Consider the following 18571-nt stretch of genomic DNA (forward strand, 5'->3'; position numbering starts at 1 on the left):
TACTCAAGCAATCACATTTCCACCTAATTTTATGGTCATCCAGCCCACATTCTCTCACTTGTCAATTTCTCTCTAGAAATGGTACAGAATGTCTGGCAGAAATTCATTTATACTGTTATCCTCTGCATTCTCCAGACCCAGAGTCTAATAATCCTACCTAAACAGTAAGGTTAGTCTAACATATTGTCTCTAGTGAGCCCATGTAATACTTTCCTTTAAAAATGTAATCACAATGTTTTTAGTGCATAAAACACAATGAACTCAGATTAAGTCATACTATGTTCCAAATCATATTTTGAAATTTATATAACAAATATAATACAATGAAAAAAAGCAGTATGTATCACTTAAGGCAACGGAGGAAATAAAGAGCTCATGTGTTCTACTTGAGATTATCAAGACAAATGTGTTGTCAATTTACTGTAATTTAGGGTTATATATCTTTAAAATTCAACAGGAGTCTCTCCTCAACCATAAAAATTCAATAGGAAAAAAAACATTTTCCACATATGTTCACAAAAAATGAATGAGCAAATTTTAGGAAGTTTTGTTTCTAATAATATAGATTATTTTATTGAAACCAATTTCCCCAATTCCTTTAAGAGCACATTCCTCATTCAAGAATCTCTTCTATAAAGCCTTCTGGGGCGCCTGGATGGCTCAGCCAGTTCAGCATCTGCCTTCAGCTCAGGTCATGATCCCAGGGTCCTGGGACGGAGTCCCACATTGGGCTCCCTGCTCAGCGGGGAGTCTGCTTCTCCCTCTTCCACTCCCCCTGTTTGTGCTCTCTCTGTCAAGTGGATGAATAAAAGCTTATAAAGCCTTCAGAGGCTGTTGCAGTCTAAAAGAGCCTCTCCCTACTTTGCCCTCTAAAGATACCTACTACTGTCCTTACCAGGCTGACAACCGATGCTTGGTATTTACTGCTTGTGAACTGTTTGCTAATTTACTTATTGTCTGCAACAGAATCCCGCGGAGAACTGACGCTTTCTCATTCTTTTCTAACCTCATCACAACCAACATAGTATAATGCTTATGAAAAGGTAAGCACTCAAATTCTTATATGATTTTATATCGCATATAATAGTTATAAACCTATACAGAATTAAAATTAAACAGGAAATCATCTCATAAAAATTGAAGGCATTTTAAGGTCTTGTGGTTCTTGGGGGTGATTGCAGTGTGGTAACTAAAGGAAAACTGCGTCAAGCAGGGGCTTCTCCAAGATGAAATAGCTGTGTATTTCAAGGTAGCGAGTAAAGAGACAGGAGAAAATGAAGATAGAGGAGGGGACAGAAAATGTGGAAGGAATGAGATTCTGGGGCTCAAGTGAAAAGAAGATAAAGGACACTTTTCTTTCTGAAAAGGGAAAACTAGGTACAGGGATATGTTGAAATGGACAAGGGTTAAATTCAACAGGTGGGTTTTTCTTTTTTAAGATTTTGTTTATTTATTTGACAGAGAAATAGAGAGCACAAGTAGGCAGAGGGAGAGGGAGAAGCAGGCTCTCCGCTGAGCAGGGAGCCTGAATGGGGGGCTTGATCCCAGGACTCTGGGATCACAACCTGGGCCAAACGCAGCCGCTTAACCGACGGAGCCACCCAGGCACTCCATCAGCAGGTTGTTTTAAGAGAGAAAGAGAATGTTTATTTAGCTCCTAATATTTATTAAGAAAGCACTATATCAGTTTCCTGCAGTCCAATCAATTGCTGCAGTGACAATTATCACAAACCTAGTGGCTTAAAATAATATAAATTCATTATCTTACAGTTCCGGAAGTCAGAAGTCCAAAATAGCCCAGGTCTCGCTGGGCTAAAACCAAAGTGTCGGCAGAGCTGGGTTCCTTTCTGGAAGCTCTGAGGAGATTCCATTTCCTTGCCTTTACTGTTTTATGGAGGCTGCCCACCCTCCTTGGTTCTGGCGCCCTTCTATCTTCAGAGCCACCAACAGACATTGGGCTCCTCCTCATGATGCCATCTCTCTGGTCCTGACTCTGCTGTCTCCTGCTTCTTTTAAAGATTATACGAGGCTCGGGGCGCCTGAGTGGCTCAGCCGTTAAGCGTCTGCCTTCGGCTCAGGTCATGATCACGGGGTCCTGGGATCGAGCCCCGCATCAGGCTCCCTGCTCCGTGGGAAGCCTGCTTCTCCCTCTCCCACTCCCCCTGCTTGTGTTCCCTCTCTCGCTGTGTCTCTCTCTGTCAAATAAATAAATAAAATCTTAAAAAAAAAAAAAAGATTATATGAGGCTCACCCTAATGTAATAACGCAGGATACTCTAGTTTAAAATCAGCTGCTGAGCAACCTTAGTTCCACCTGCAACCCGAATGCTCTTCAGCTGGGTAATATAACTCTCACAGGTTCCAGGGATGAAGCTGTGGAGGGATGCCATTATTCCGCCTGCCACAGGCACTATGCTATGGGCCTCATTTATATCTCTTAATCCCCACAACAACGCTATGGGGGAAATCATGTTTTACTCATTTTATACTTGAGGAATCTGAGACTACCCATAACACTTTGAGAGACTTTAAATAACAGCGCAAACAGCCAGGCTTATGAGATACTACTATAATGTTTGTGAAGCTGCACCAGAGGAACCAGGATGCAGATAACACAGCCTGCACCGGCCTGTTTCTAAAGCCCTCACTACCCTCTCTACTTGCGTGCGCGTGTGTGTGCATGTGTGCGTGTGTGTGCATGTGTGCGTGCGTGTGCACGCGTGTGTGTGTGTGTTTGGGGGTGAAGGGAAAAAGGCTTTTCTTGCCCCCTACTTTAACCAAAACCATCTCTCCTTTCATCACTAGAAATCTCTGTGCATGATTTTGTTTAAAAAGTGTTTAAATCTCTGCACACCATGCTACATATGTTCCATTTAGGCTTTGGTATATGAGAAGAGGTCATATGACAGTATGTCAAGAAACAAGGCTAAAATTATGTGATTTGTAGATTCCTTCCTAAATTGTATAATTTTAGGCTCCAGATTTGAAGATATAAATTATTTTTATAACTATTTCAAGCATTCAGATAAATTCCCCAAAGCATAATATATTGGGCTAGAGATTATCAGCATTTTAAGATGTCTTGACACATATAACCCATTATTTTTCAGGATCCCATCAACCATATAGGAATGGATACTTTTTGGAAAAAATGATGACTGGGGCAATATAACTGACCTCCAGGTATCCTGCCTCATTTAATAATGAACTCTTACGGTATTCCTTCACTCTCCCCTAAACACTTGGGTAACAATAATTTTCTTTTTATGTCCTCAAAAAAGGCTACAGACCAGGGTGGAGATCAGGGAAAGAGTCTGTGATTGATGGCAAAAGCCTTGGTGTTAAATTGTTGGCAAATGTCTTGATTGAACTTTTACCTCTAGAGCAGCCATTTTTAATCTTCTCAGGATCGTGGCCTCTGCTTTGGAATCTGATAAACCTATGGACCTCTCACTAGAAAAATGCACATGAACACATCCCCAAAATTTTTCATACAACTTATTTTACTGCATTTTAAATCTGCTGCCATCACAGACCATATAAAACTAGTCTTTGCAAGGGTATCTGTATGTCTCACTTTTGGTTTTATGCCAAAATCTGCTACACCCAGGAATAAAAATCTAAAGTATGCAATAAAACAAAGCAAACTGCAATTATTTTTGACAAATAGATACCAAACTAATGATGACGGCTGGATGTAGAGCCTCTGGCACCAAAGCACAGTTCTAAGAAAAAACCCACCTCTTGTACATTATTCTCCAAGGACAGCTGGGAAAATAGGGGCGTCAGAGAGAAGGCTCAGGTCCCAACAGGAAGGAAAAATAATATTGACTGAATTTAATGAGTGCTTCCCAAAACAGTAACATTTTATACTTGTATATACTTATAAAAAGGAAAGATATGAGATTTTTGTTTGTTTTTTTAAGTAAGCTCTATGCCCAATGTAGGGCTTGAACTCACCACCCTGAGATCAAGAGTCTCATGTTCTACTGATTGAGCCAGCCAGGTGTCCTTAGGATAAGATACAGTTTTAGAAATTGGGAAATATTAAGATAAATTGAAATATTTGAGAAAAAAAATCATACCAGACCGACTCTGAATGTATCAAGTTCAAAGTGGAGTACGTGTACCCCCAGAGGCAGGGGATCATGCCACTGGTGTGAAGAGAAAATACCGTAAGACTGAACATATGCGTTATCTTAAATTTGAAACTGAGCTTTACTCATATTCACTACGTGAAACCGACACCGGCTCCCTCTCCGGTCCTGCGTCAGGCGGTGTCAGCCCCGCAGCAGTTACCTGAAGAATGCTAGTCACACAGATTGGCTCACTTGACCTCCAGTCTACCTAGAGGCAACCGGAAAAGCACCCTTTCTAGCAGTTTGGGGGGCAAGCAGAGTCGTGGAAATACAAGACTGCCCCACAGCATCATTCCAGTGTCCATTCTTCCTGGACGACGAGCCTTCTTACTCTGTCTTCCCAGGCCTGAGTTGCAGTCTCGGTGTGTCTGGCAGTTTCCAGAGCATCTGTAGGCTGCTGAGGTGGCCCAAGCTCTGAGCTCCCCTTATGGGTTACGTCTGTACCGCAACCCTAAAGCAACTGTCAGGCCCTTCCAACACCTCTGTAAGCCCCTCATATCCTGATTAAATCTCTTCTTTTGTTTGTGGCACTGATACACACACACAGTATTCCAGTAGGTCAAAGTCTCCTAAAGGAAAGGTGGCCATTCCACACCCTGGAGGGGCTGTCTGTGATGCCCTCACCGGATGGCTCACTTTTAGCAAACTGCAATATCCTGCAGCTTCCTTGGGCCCAATTAAGTACATTTGCAGATCTCATTAGAATTATGATGTCACTCACAAATGGGTTTTAAAAGATTTTTGTAAATGAACAAAGGAAGAGAGAGAGACAAACCAAAAAACAGACTCTTAACTATAGAGAACTGGTGCTTGGGGGTGGGGGGGGATGAAATAGGTGATGGAGATTAAAGAATACACTTGTCTTGATGAACACTAAGTAATATATGGAAGTGTTGAATCACTATATTGTACACCTGAAATGAATATAACACTGCATATTGACTACACTAGAATTAAAATGTCTAAAAATTAAAAAAAAATAAAAACTGTCAGAATTGGATACTTAGCTATACCTATAATAAATAAGAAAGGGTTTTTGCAAAGAGAGGCAGATTAAACATAATAAAGCAAAATAGAAGCACAACACAAGAAAACGGTAGAACTGCCAAATGCCTGTTAAAATACCAGTGCTTTATCAAAACTGTAAGGTAAAAGAGTGATTATCTTGTAAACTGTAAAACTATACAACTTTTAGAAGAAAACATAGGAAAAAAATTCTTTGAGGCCTAGGACTGGATGAAGAGTCCATACAACACTAAAAGCACAATTCATAAAAGAAAAAAAATAATTGAATGCACTACACAGAAATTTCAAACTTTTTTGCTCTATAAGATACCCGGTTAAGAGGATGAAAAGTCAAGCTTGGATGGGAAGAAAAGTTTGCCAATTGCATACCTGACAAAGGGTTTATATCTAGACGACAGAAAGAACTCTCAAAGCTCAACAAGTTGAAAAACAATCCAATTTGCTCATTAGGGAAACAATTTGCCCATTAGGGAAAGGCAAATTAAACCCACAATGAGATACCACTACACAACTATTTAGAATGACTAAAGTAAAAAAAATAGTGAAAATACCAAATTCTGACAAGTGTATGAAGAAACTGGATGTTTCATACATTGCTAGTGAGAACATATAGCCACTCTGGAAAATAGTCTGGCAGTTTCTTATAAAATTAATCATACACTTACCATATGACCCAAAAATTGTACTCTTGGCCATTTATCCCAGAGAAATGAAAACTTATGTTCACACAAAAACCTATGCATGAATGTTCACAGCAGCTTTATTCGTAACAGCTAAAAACTGCAAACAACTCCTATGTTCTTCAACAGGTGAATAGTCAAACTGTACGGTGGTACATCCATACAATGAATACTATTCAGCAATAAAAAGAAATGAACTACTGATACATTGGATAACTTGGATGGTTTTCTAGGGCATTGTGCTGAGTGAAAAAAAGTCAATCTCAAAAAGATACATACAGGAGGATTCCATTTATGTAACATTCTCAAAATGACACAATTACAGAGAAGAACAAATTAATGGTTGCCAGTAAACAGGGACAGGGGGAGTGGAGGGGACCTTGAGCTGCATGAGGGAGTTTCTTGGCAGTGATGGAACAGTACTGTATCTTGATTGTGGTGGTGGTGAAATGAATCTAGACATGAAATGTTATTAATTGCACAAAACTACACACACATACACATGAATGAGTGCATTAAAAACCATGAAAACTGAATATGGCTACTTAACAGTATTGTACCAATGCCAGTTTCCTGATTAAACGTGGTTATTAATGTTACGTTATGTAAGATATTACACTGGGGTAGCTGAATGAAAGTTACACGGGACTCCCTGCACTATTTTCACAACTTCCCACGAGTCTATAATTATTTCAAAATAAAGTTTTTCTTAAGTGATGATATTCAATCATACTTATTTTTAAAATTACTAATATTTTAAGTGGAATCAAAAACATGAAAATAATACATTTTAAATTGTTCTACAATGTTTTTCATCTTTAGCTCACTACTTTTTATGAATGTCTTACTATGTACAGTATAAGTAGTATATAGTTTACAACAAACATACATATGGGGAATGCAGACACAGTTCTTTATACCGCTCAGGTGTGGCAAAAAAAAATGTGCAGACCTCTGTTATAGAAGCTACAAAAGTCTGAGATTCTACCTATCCCTTTAAAGTTTTACTTAGGGAAGAATATACAAGAACAGGACAGACACCGGACTGAGAATCAAAAAGAACTCTATTCTATCCATAGTTTAAACAAGTCACAATCTCATGATCATCCACAAAATGTAGGAGTTGTATTAGATCATTCCCAAGACATTCCAGCTCTGAAAACATTGTAACTCCATGAGTTCTACAACAGGAAAAAGTGCAGCAACCATAAAGAAATGTATGACTAAGCTCCAACCAGTATTTACTGAAAGTATACCGAAGATTCAGTATTGCCGGGAATATTAAATACAAGACATAGTCCAGGTTATCATTAACACAAACATAGAAAACAGCACCTACAAAGACAATTTTACCTCAAAGAAAATAGATTACCAGAAGATCCAGTTGAAATATAAATATGCAGATAATAGGCAAAGGTGGCTATTTTGCATGCAGCCTCCTTGTTGTTGAAGGCCTCTAACTTCTGCTCATGGAATTATACGAGGCTCTGTATTGCAACAAAAAATACACCAGTGCATTCAAGTATCCTGGTGTACGAACTTGGGGATCATGACAGTTCTCTCAAGAAGCAGAGTATCAAGACATCCGGGGAGCCTGGGTGGCTCAGTCGGTTAAGCATCTGCATTCAGCTTGGGTCATGATCTCAGGATCCTGGGATTGAGCCTCGTGTTGGGCTCCCTGCTCAGTGGGGAGTTTGCCTCTCCCTCTCCCTCTGCCCCTCCCCTACTTTGTGCTCTCTCTCAAAGAAATGAATAAAATCTTAAAAAAAAAAAAATCAAGACATCCAAGAAAGAATTATTTTCCTTTTCCCCATCCACTTAATTATTCACCATCTACTTGAGTTAGACTGAGTAAGACAGAATTTTAAGAGGTCTATTATTCAGGGGAAGCTAAACATCCACAAGGTAATTATATACCACCCTGTTACACCACCTGCTATCCAGAAACATCAACTACCTGAAACAGAGTCCAAAACCAGGAAAGAAGCTAGAGTCCTCTAAGCAGTAAAAATCAATATAACAAGGTCCTAGCACTAAAGCCCCATGCTTCTTTGGCTCCTTATTCAGAACCTTCTATCATTTTTACCCACCATTCCACAAGTGTGGTTATGGGTTCTAGTCATGGCACACTAAAATATCAAATTAGAAAGGCAAGAAAAGTACAGTAAGCAGGTATAATGAGAGCAGAGAGATACAGCTAACAGTAAAGTAATACGCAAACCAATCACCAAACCAACACGATTTAGAAAGGAATAGTTTCGCCAACAAATGAACAAACTATGGTGGTCTGTAGATTGCTGACTGAGGACACTAATGGCTGGAGCTCTTCTGCAAATAAATCATTGTGTGTTCCCTGGTGCCCAAGACACACGAAAGGAACCACCAAAGTGATATTTTTAAACCAGTATTATAGACAGCATAATCCATCTTGTATTTTTAAACAGAGACACAAAACTGAAAACTGTATTAAATGATCTTTCCAGCATTCTTTAGTATTGAACTCAATTACATCACATCTGAATTTTACCATGAAATAGAGATACACCAAACTCAAAACAGAACAAAACAAAACATGGAATCCTGAGAAGTTGAAATATTATGCTGAAATTCATTCAGGCAACAAAGCATACATGGGAATACTTTATGAACTAAAAAGTGAGGCTGCATTACAGTGAGTGAACAAACTACTATCCTTTCCTCATCAATTCCCAGATGCCCTGTAATAAATAAAACAAACAAAACACAACATACTTCAACCCCTCTGCAGTACAGATGCTCTCAACTAGAGATGAATCTTACAATTGCTGTCACCCAACAGCAGGATGTAGTTGGTGAAAATCTTATCTCCTGGAAAGATCAAGAAAGCGGCAGCACAAAGTGTCTTAGGTCTGACCAAAAACGGTCATTCAAAAAAATCATCCTTTTTTTAAGATTTTACTTATTTATTTGACAGAGAGAGAGCACAAACAGGGGGAGCAGCAGAGGGAGAGAGAGAAGCAGGCTCCCCACTGAGCAGGTGGCCTGAGGCAGGGCTCCATCCCAGGACCCTGGGATCGTGACCTGAGCCAAAGGCAGATGCTTAACTGACTGAGCCACCCAGGCGCCCCTCATTCAAAAAATCTTAAAAGGACAAAGAAATGATCAGAAACCTGGAGACAATTACAGAAAATTCTCAAAAATAAATTGCATCCTTTTACCTTAAAAGATAGCATATTTATGTAATTATCACAATACTTACTAAGCACTCAATAAATTTAGCTATTATTATTTCAAGATGACAAATAAGGACTACTAGAGCTAATGAAAATATCTATGATCATGCTGATCAGGCTATCAATAAGCATTTATTAAGTGCCTAGAAGGTCACCAGCACTATGCGGTAGCAATAAAAGTTCATTACCATGAGAGAGAGAGAGAGAGAGAGAGAATCCAAGCAGACTCCCCAATAAGCACGGCGCCTTATGCAGGGCTCAAACCCAGGACCCTGAGATCATGACCTGAGCTGAAATCAAGAGTTGGCCGCTTAACTGACTGGCACCCCTCAACTTCTTTTAAAGTATGTCCTTTCTTTAGGTCCAGCAGGCAGATATTTTGAGACATAAATTATTTACTTGTTTAGAGTCACCAAATGATTAAATGAATATAAAAAACTGTCACCAAATGAGTCTTGTAGTTTTCATAGGAAAAAAAAAAACTTTTCCCATTACTCTCCAGGCTTAGGTAGAATAAGGATGGTAGATAAACTGCCTCTTAAAATCCTTCTAAACTTGGAGCTACACACATGATGAAGGAACCTCTTTCCTAGGATTTACACACACTGAAACGGATCAGTTTATACAGAAATATACATTTATTAAAATGCTATCTTTCATTTATATTAAATGTTCAGAATAGACAAATGTATGAAGATGGAAGGTAGATCAATGGTTAGTTACCTAGGGCTGGTGAGGGAGGTGGGGAAGGTGAATGAAAAAGTTCTAAGACTCATTGTGGTGGTGGTTTACAACTCTGGAATATACTAAAAGCCACTGAATAGAACACTTTACTTTTTTTTAAAGATTTATTTATTTGAGAGAGAGAGTGCGTGCATGCACACATGAGCAGGGGAAGGGGTAGAGGGGAAGGGAGAGAAACAAGCAGATTCCCACTGAGCACGAGACCAATATGGAGCTAGATATGGGGCTAGATCTCAGGACACTGAGGTCATGAGAGCCGAAATTAAGAGTAGGCCGCTTAACCGACTGAGCCACCCAGGTGCCCTTGAATTGTACACTTTAAATAGGTGAATTGTATGGTATGTAAATTACTACATCTCCATAGAGCTGTTATTTTTTTTTTTTAAGATTTTATTTATTTGAGAGAGAGAGTGTGAGAGAGAGAGAGCATAAGCAGGGGGAGGGACAGAGGGAGAGAGAGAAGCAGGCTCCCCACTCAGCAGGGAGCCCAGTTTGGAACTTGATACCAGGACCCTGGGATCATGACCTGAGCCGAAGGCAGACGCTTAACTAACTGAGCCACCAGGCGCCCATTAAGATTTTATTTTTAGGCAATCTCCACACCCAATGCAAGGCTCAAACTCACAACCCTGAGACCAAGAGTCATATGCTCCACCAACTGAGCCAGCCAGGCACCCCTGTTATTTTAAAATTTTAACTCTTCACAAAATTTGACAAATCATAATTATTGCATTATGGTCAAACTCCATAGGATATACCCCTCTGTCAGATATTCTTCCTGACCTGGCTGACCTCATCACTGACAGTCCTACACAGTCCTTTTATTAACAATCCAATTCTTTCCCAACAAATACAAACATCAAGCAACAGACATGGGGGGAGAGGTGCAGGGAAGTACAATTTATAAAAGTTAAAAATAATTCACACAGTATTTTTATGTAAGTGGTTTTCAAAATGGTTATTTTCATAATATAAAAAAAATCCTGAATAAAGTCATCTATTTATTATAGCATTTTGATTTTAAAAGAATGTTACTACTCTATCAGCAAACTACCCGTTATCTCCCAGCATATAGATGTAGTCTCATAATGGCAGTCTTTGAAATGGATGACCCTTGTAGAGTGTAAGGAAAGACACATTTATATTTATAGAATTTCAAAAATATTCTGCCCCATAAGAAGAACAGGGTTTAAATTAAAAAAAAAAAAAAAAAAAACCCTAGACCTCACATTATTTAACAGTGTCCATGAACCCAAGCCACCTCGGATGGAAGACCATGTTTGTTTGCTAGCATACTTTGGAAGAAGCTATGCAGAACAATAAACAAGACTGAATAATAAATTCACTTAGGTGTGTACTTTTTACACTACTTTTAATCCACATGTACCACTCTATTTAAGGATCCTACTCAGAGGAGCTCACAACTTGGTAAAGGCAGACTTAATCTTATCTTCAATGCTAGGCAATGTACACAAAGTAGGTGCAGTTCTCAATAAAAATTTGCCAAATGAATGGAGATTTCTCAGCTAATTAAGCCAACTGGCTGCTTACAGCTGGGTTTTCTATTTAGGAACCTTTGGAAAACCTTTTTCCCCACTAAGTTAGCTTAAAGAAGCACCTAGAACAATAGAATCTTATCACCCACTTCATCAGCCCAAATTGTAGCTCCCTTTTTACAATGAGCAACATAAGATTTGAGTAAAACCTCTGTATGTGATTTGATCATGAAGAAATGTCTTCCCACATTCCTCCTTGGCAGTCTCAAAGCAATTTTTAATGCTCTCTAGAGATTAAAAGAATCAATAAATGAGAAGAGATTAAGCGTAGGAGTATGTACTCCAAAAATATTTTAGGGTAAAGGCAGGTAAACTGTTCAGGGACACCGGTTTTGACCAGTTTTTGAAACGTTTTGTACACAAACATACTAGTGGTAGCCTTGTACTCAAGAGCATGCAAAGCTCTGGTGATAAGGAAAAAAATGGTTTACCTCTAAACACACACACACACACAATTTCCCCAAGTAAAACAAGTTGAACTTCTTTACAGCTTATGGTTTTTCAGAATACTGGTGGGATAACAAAAGTGCTCAAGTACTTTAAGCAACAGCAAAAAATAAATCAAATAAATAAATAAAATGAAGAGAGTACCTAGAACTTTTGTTAATGGTTTAGCAAAGTCTACAATCATAACAAACACAACCATACTGTAAGTCAGAGCATAGTTTGTGCTGTAAAAGGGTTTTATAAGAGCAGGAAGAAAGAGCAATCAGTTATGATTAGAATAGAAGAAGAGCTTGCAGACAAGGTGACATTTGAGCTGGGTTAGATGGATGATCTCTCTAGTGAGGTAACTACAGTTGAAATTCAGAGCACTTGCTCTGCCCCCAAAAAAATATTTTATAGATAAAAATAGTCCAAGTAGAGAACATACACCCAGCCAACCCCCAAACATACTTTATCTTTTAAAATTTCTTTTAAAATATAAAACCTGCTATATAAAGCAATGAAAACTTTCCCACCTCACCTAGATTTCTTCTATTATTCCACTATCTCTTTACCATTTGAGCATGAATCCTCTGTCCCTGTCACTTTGCACTTGTTACTGTGCTGAGATACACATGATCTTTTTCCTATGGATGATAATTTTGCATCTTCCCATTAAACTGTTATACCTTTGAGAGCAATAACCGTAATCCATTTCTATTTTATCTTTTCATAATACTTCTTAAATAAATACATACTCAACAGATACTGTTGACAGGTTAAACCTAGTTCTAATAACTGACAATAAGCTATCACTATCACAAAAGATGTCTGTGGAACAGATATTATAAACAATTAAATCACATTTTTTGCAAAGAGAACAAAAAGCATCTAGACTAATAATATCTACTCCCAGACAATGAACTAGTTGCTCTGCTTTAGTGTAACTTGTTCAGAAAGGGTGCATGTTTAAAAAAAAAAAAAAAATTAAATCTCTCAAGCAGCCTTTATAGAACATTATCTTTCTTTGTCACAAAGTCCTAAGACAACACTGTTATTGTGACAGTGAATTTGTAGAGAAATGAAGGACAGTCCTAGTTCCCAAGCTCTCAACGGACAGTTCACAACTCAAGAAATGTCTTGGCAATGTGTATACATAAAACAATGTGTTTAAAACAATATGAAAAGCACAAAGGAAAAATGTTTTCCAGGAAGCATAGCCTAGCTATTTCAAAGATAATTCTTTCTGAATGTGCTCTTTTAAAAGTTCAGAAATTCTCTCCTCTATTGTTTAAGCTGGAAGTAAACAAAGATAGAAATTTGAAAACTTGTTTTAATCTTCTACTTAACTATATTATGAGATGGAAAGGGAGATTATGCCTGCAAGCTTGCCTGACATCCTTATCACAGAAGAGGATCAAAGGGGAGGGACAAGAGGAATATAGGTGTAACAATGCCAGATACCATCAAGATTACTACCAAAGAACACGTTTTTGTGTGTCTGCACTTCCTAAATTCTGTGGGAAGAATAGAGTACTTCTCAAACATTCTTATCCAAAATTGGCTTTCAGTTTGCCTAGTTTCTCCTTCCTTGTTATTGCTGAGCCTGTGAACTGATAATGTTCCACACCACTCAGAAAGTTACTACATAGTGCGTTAATCAAGGAACACTTCAGGACGTTTAGTATTGCTTTAAAAAAAAAAAAAAAAACCACTGAGCCAGGCATTCCAACAAAATTCACTCTTCCAAAGAAGTAATTTTACAAAATAACTCAGAATGGAAGAAAAGACAGGATGGAATGCTATTTTTTTTTTTTTTTTAAGATTTTATTTATTTGACAGAGAGAGACACGGCGAGAGAGGGAACACAAGCAGGGGGAGTGGGAGAGGGAGAAGCAGGCTTCCCGCCCAGCAGGGAGCCCAACGCGGGGCTCGATCCCAGGATCCTGGGATCATGACCTGAGCTGAAGGCAGACGCTTCACGACTGAGCCACCCAGGCGCCCCTGGAATACTATTTCTGATAACGAGTAGCAAAAACAAAAACAAAAAAAGACTACAGAATAACACACCCACAGCTACTTTGTTTATAGGCTTGTAACTTGCACATGCAAGTACTCTACAAAGTATTGCTCAAGAAGAAACTGTCAAAAATGAATGCTTATGAAAACATTCCTTTTCTAAATAAGATCTCGAACAAGGGCTGTGCTGTTTCTAAATTATTTCTTTAGCAAGTATTCACAGGTAGAGCAGAGCAATAATGCTCAGGATGAGAAAAAAATCTTGTTTTATCAACAGTAAAAGTTGTTACTAATTATAATGCCTATGAGTTCAGTACTAGAAATTACGGTAGTTATCTGCTAGACAGAACAGTACTTTACAAAACTGATTATTCCTGAAAAAAAGTACTTTTTTCCTAATCCTACAGACCCTAACAACCTAGTAGGTTGGTTTTGTTGTTGTTTTCCTTCCAAAAGAACCTCCGCCAGTAAGTCGAGGTAACCTTCCGCAGTTCAAAGGTTAAGGCAAATTCAGCTCTATGTAGAGTTCTTGCTCCTCATCAACATAGCTCCCCCACCCCCCCCTTTTTTTTTTCTTTTTTCTCTTCTCATATTATCTTGGCCTGAAAGAGGTTAATGCTCCGGTATAATTGCAGATCCATGAGGGAAGCGATTTTAGGTGCCGAGGAATGAAACTGGGATGGGAAGAACGATCGACAGCAATCAAAAACCAGCTCGCCCTAGAAATCATCCTCTCCAAAAAGGAGGAAGAGAGTCTCTGCCCAAAGAACCTGCTGCCTGGAAGCCACAACTTCCATCAATCGGCAAAGTAAAGTTGCAAGAAGAGCTCAGCGCCCAGGCAGCCCGCGCCGGTGCGGAGACCGAGGTCAGCAAAGACACTCATCGGGCCCGGGCGGCCCGCGCGAGCCCGGGCTGCGGCGTCGGTGGGGCCGACTCCGACTCCGGCAGGCTCCGGGTCTGGGGGTGCGACCGCGAAGAGTGGGCGGAGAAACAAGAGCAGAGGAAAAGAGGGACAATGCTGGGCCGGGCCGGCGACTCCGCGCGCTCCGAGGGTCCCCCAGCGCCTCTTCCCGCCCGGGGCCGCCAGCTGCCGGGCCAAGTTTGCTTCTCAGCCCTTCCTTCAGGACCCGGTTGGCGAAGCCGTAGCCGCCAGCCTCCCTCCGCCCGGCCGCGGCCGCTTTCCTTCCCGCCGGGCGGCTCCCGCGAGTCCGCGGGGAGGCGGCGCGCGCGAGGGGAGCCGCGCGCGCGAAGGGGCGCCGGGCGCGCGAGGAGCAGGGGGCGCGCGAAGGGAGGCGGGCGCGCGAGGGGCAGGAGGCGCGCGAGCCAGCGGCGCGCGCGAGGGGCGCCGGGCGCGCGGGGGAGCGGGGCGCGCTGCGCTCCCCGAGGACCCGCTGCCGCTCCGGCGGATTTTCGGTTGAGGCGGGGGCTGCGCCGCCGTTTACGGTCCGTTAGGAGTCTTTGCCCGGGCGGCGCAGCCTGCCAGCCATCCTGGCCCGCCTCCCCCTCGGCTCCCATCAGGAAGGGCAGCCGGGCGAGGGCCGGCGACCTCGTCTCCTGCCAGGGCTGTGGCCGCCGGTCGGCGGGCATCCCGGCGCCTGCCCCTGGGGCTGGAAGAGAAAGTGAAATGAAGCGTCTTTCCCCAGGCAACACCTACCCGTCCCCAGTCCAAGTGCAGCTGCCTCGCTCCTCGGGCGCCGCCGGTCCCCGCCCTCGGGCCCCGGGCTCCGTTCTCTTGACAATGGCGCGTCCCCTTTAAGGAATAATCCGATCGGAACCGATGTGTGGTTAAACCTCCGACTCTGATTTTAACCGGATTTCTCTCTCTCCCCCTGAGCCCGACGGACGCCCGGCGGTGCTGCAAGCTCTTCCCACCCCTTCCCCGCCCCGCCTACTCCCTCGCCTTCCTGATTGGCGAGAAACACTACAACAGGAACAGCAATCCTCGCACTCCACTGGCCGGCCCGGCCGCCGCTCACCGCGGCCCCCACCCCCACCCCGCCCCTTTCCCCGGGTTGGTCTTTCCTCTAATCACTCTCTGTCCTCTACTCCATCGTTGCTTTGGAGAACTGGCAGTCAAGACTCACCCTCCCGCCTCCGGAAAGCGAACTTTATTTTTATTGGTAAAAGGACATCTTCCTGTGCACCTGATTGGGCAAGGAAGGAGTTAGTCTGCACACCCCTTACCCATTATTGCTCTCCCTTTACGGGTCTGAGAAATACAGCCGCAAAGTACTCCCTACTTTGCCTTCTTCTAAGCGCCTTTCCCTTTAAGTGGTGGTAGGGGTCGTGGACAAACTCATAGCCTGTATTGGGGAAAGCGGGGAAGGGAGAAGAGAAAAATTCAAAATCTTCTCCAGTTGAGTAATATATCCGGAGCTGGAATCCTGCGGAACCTCAGCATGCGGTCTAGTGAATGGACTGGTGAGAGTGAGTTAGAATACCTGAAATTCTGGCACTAATTCCTATTGAGAGTCCCTCAAGTTTTCACTCACTGCCCACTCTACCCCCATCGTCGATTCGACTGGCTTCTCGCTACCCCGAAGAGCTTTAGTAAAGGTAGCTGCAAAACTGGAGGTGTCATCTCGCAATCGTTCATTTATTTTTTTTTTAAGATTTTATTTATTTGACAGAGACACAGCGAGAGAGGGAACACAAGCAGGGGGAGTGGGAGAGGGAGAAGCAGGCTTCCCGCGGAGCAGGGAGCCCGATGTGGGGCTCGATCCCAGGACCCTGGGACCATGCCCTGAGCCGAAGGCAGACGCTTAACCACCGAGCCACCCAGGGGCCCCTCGTAATCGTTCATTTAAAAAAAACCACTTAAATCATTTCCATTAAAAAGTTCCGCTTAATTCACGTCCTCTGTGTTGTCTCGGCGTTCCTCACGAAAGCTAAGTTACTCTTCTGAAAAGACTGAATAGATGGTGCCTCTCATGCCAACCTCAAAAGTTAAAGACCTCCGTCCCCCTTGCTAGAACTGTAGCAGGGGGAGCCCAGGTTGAGCCCAAACGGTCACCAGAAGGCTATTCCTTTAGGGAAAGAGGGAGTCTGGCACCGGAAGCTTGACCTTGCCGCAAAACCTGCCCCATGAGAAGAGAAATTCTTCGACAGTCTGGTGGATTATGCTTTCCCCAGTTTCCCACCAGAGCTGTAAGAACCGAAAGAGTTGTCACTACTACAGTTGGGTACAGCTAGTGCTTTTGTACCCATCTAAGACTGTTAGGGGGAAACGGTTAAGTGTCCTGGCCCTGTTTGCCGAGCAACTTTGAGAGCCTTCGGACCTCAGGATATTTAGTGCATTTATAGGGGTAGCTCAGTGGAACCCAGTGGTGCCTAGGAAGTAGCACCTCTCAGCGGTACCCTAGAAGGGAGGTTAGTAGCAGAGAGGGGGAAATAAACATCGGTAGCTCAAAGGACTTTTCCGTGAGTTCAGCTCAAAAATTTTATGGACATACCCATAAATATCAAAGGGTGCGCAAAGGGCAAGGCTGTAGGTCATTCAGGTGTTTCTACTGGGGGCAAGAGACAAGGAAATACTTGGGTTCTATTTGTATGGCCTTCAGAGATGCTTATATAAATCTCTGAAGTGTCTATTACTAAACCCACATTTTCAGCCTATTCCATTTTGTTTTTTGGTTGTTAGCTTTTTTTTACTATTGTCAAGATAAAACCGGTTTTCATCTGATTTACAACTGTCAAATTTTGAGACTGCTTCTGGGTTCTGATATTCTATATTAGAATATAAATGGAATAAGAATATTTTATATTCTAGGGCGCCTGGGTGGCTCAGTTGGTTAAGCAACTGCCTTCAGCTCAGGTCATGATCCCAGGGTCCTGGGATCGAGTCCCACGTCGGGCTCCCGGCTCAGCAGGGAGCCTGCTTCTCCCTCTGACCCTCTCCCCTCTCATGCTGTTTCTCTCCCGCTCACTCTCCAATAAATAAATAAATAAATAAATAAAATTTTAAAAAAAGAATATTTTATATTCTAATATCTAGTATGATCTTCTAGAAATAAAGACATCTACTATTTCCGATGTGTACACAACTATAGGTTTTGTTCAAGGTCTAGGTGATGTTTTCAAGTTCTTTGTAAAACACCTGTTCTTTGATGTCCAGATTGTTCTGTTACACTAGCACGTTGGGCTCGGTAACTCCAGAAGACAGTCTGCAGTAACCTCTAAATTCTCTTCCCTACACTTAACCAACCATGCTGAGATCACCACCTTACAAACATAATTTATATTATTTTTCTCTATTTCACACTTGCCCACATTAGCATTGTTTATCACTTTTTAGCTCATACACCTAACCTCCTCCTCCTCCTATTAGTATTCACATAGAGGAAAATTTTAGAAAATCTGCAAACCTAGAGCTTCCAATATGCAAGTCATTCTTAAGAATGTTCAGTATTGGGTATTTACCCCAAAGATACAAATGTAGGGGTACATGCACCCCGATGTTTATAGCAGCAATGTCCACAATAGCCAAACTGTGGAAAGAGCCAAGATGTCCATCGACAGATGAATGGATAAAGAAGATGTGGTGTGTATATATATATATATATATATATATATATATATATATATACACAATGGAATATTATGCAGCCATCAAAAGGAATGAGATCTTGCCATTTGCAAAGACGTGGATGGAACTGGAGGGTGTTATGCTGAGCGAAATAAGTCAATCAGAGAAAGACATGTGTCATATGACCTCACTGATATGAGGAATTCTTAATCTCAGGAAACAAACTGAGGGTTGCTGGAGTGGGA

At 41.7% G+C, this 18571-nt stretch overlaps 1 protein-coding gene across 3 annotated transcripts in view; it reads right to left on the reverse strand.

The window, feature by feature from the left end:
- The window catches only part of FRYL (FRY like transcription coactivator), a 254467-nt gene extending 238800 nt beyond the window's left edge, over positions 1–15667 (reverse strand). For all 3 annotated transcript variants that reach the window (XM_032400333.1, XM_032400332.1, XM_032400322.1), the window contains exon 1: positions 15456–15667. The gene's annotated coding sequence lies outside the window, so the exon portion shown is untranslated. The remainder of the gene's footprint in view (positions 1–15455) is intronic.
- Positions 15668–18571: the final 2904 nt, after the last annotated feature.

This window comes from Phoca vitulina, unplaced genomic scaffold (genome assembly GCF_004348235.1).
Source record: "Phoca vitulina isolate PV1807 unplaced genomic scaffold, GSC_HSeal_1.0 scaffold3, whole genome shotgun sequence".
In the NCBI taxonomy this organism is placed as follows: Eukaryota; Metazoa; Chordata; class Mammalia; order Carnivora; family Phocidae; genus Phoca; species Phoca vitulina.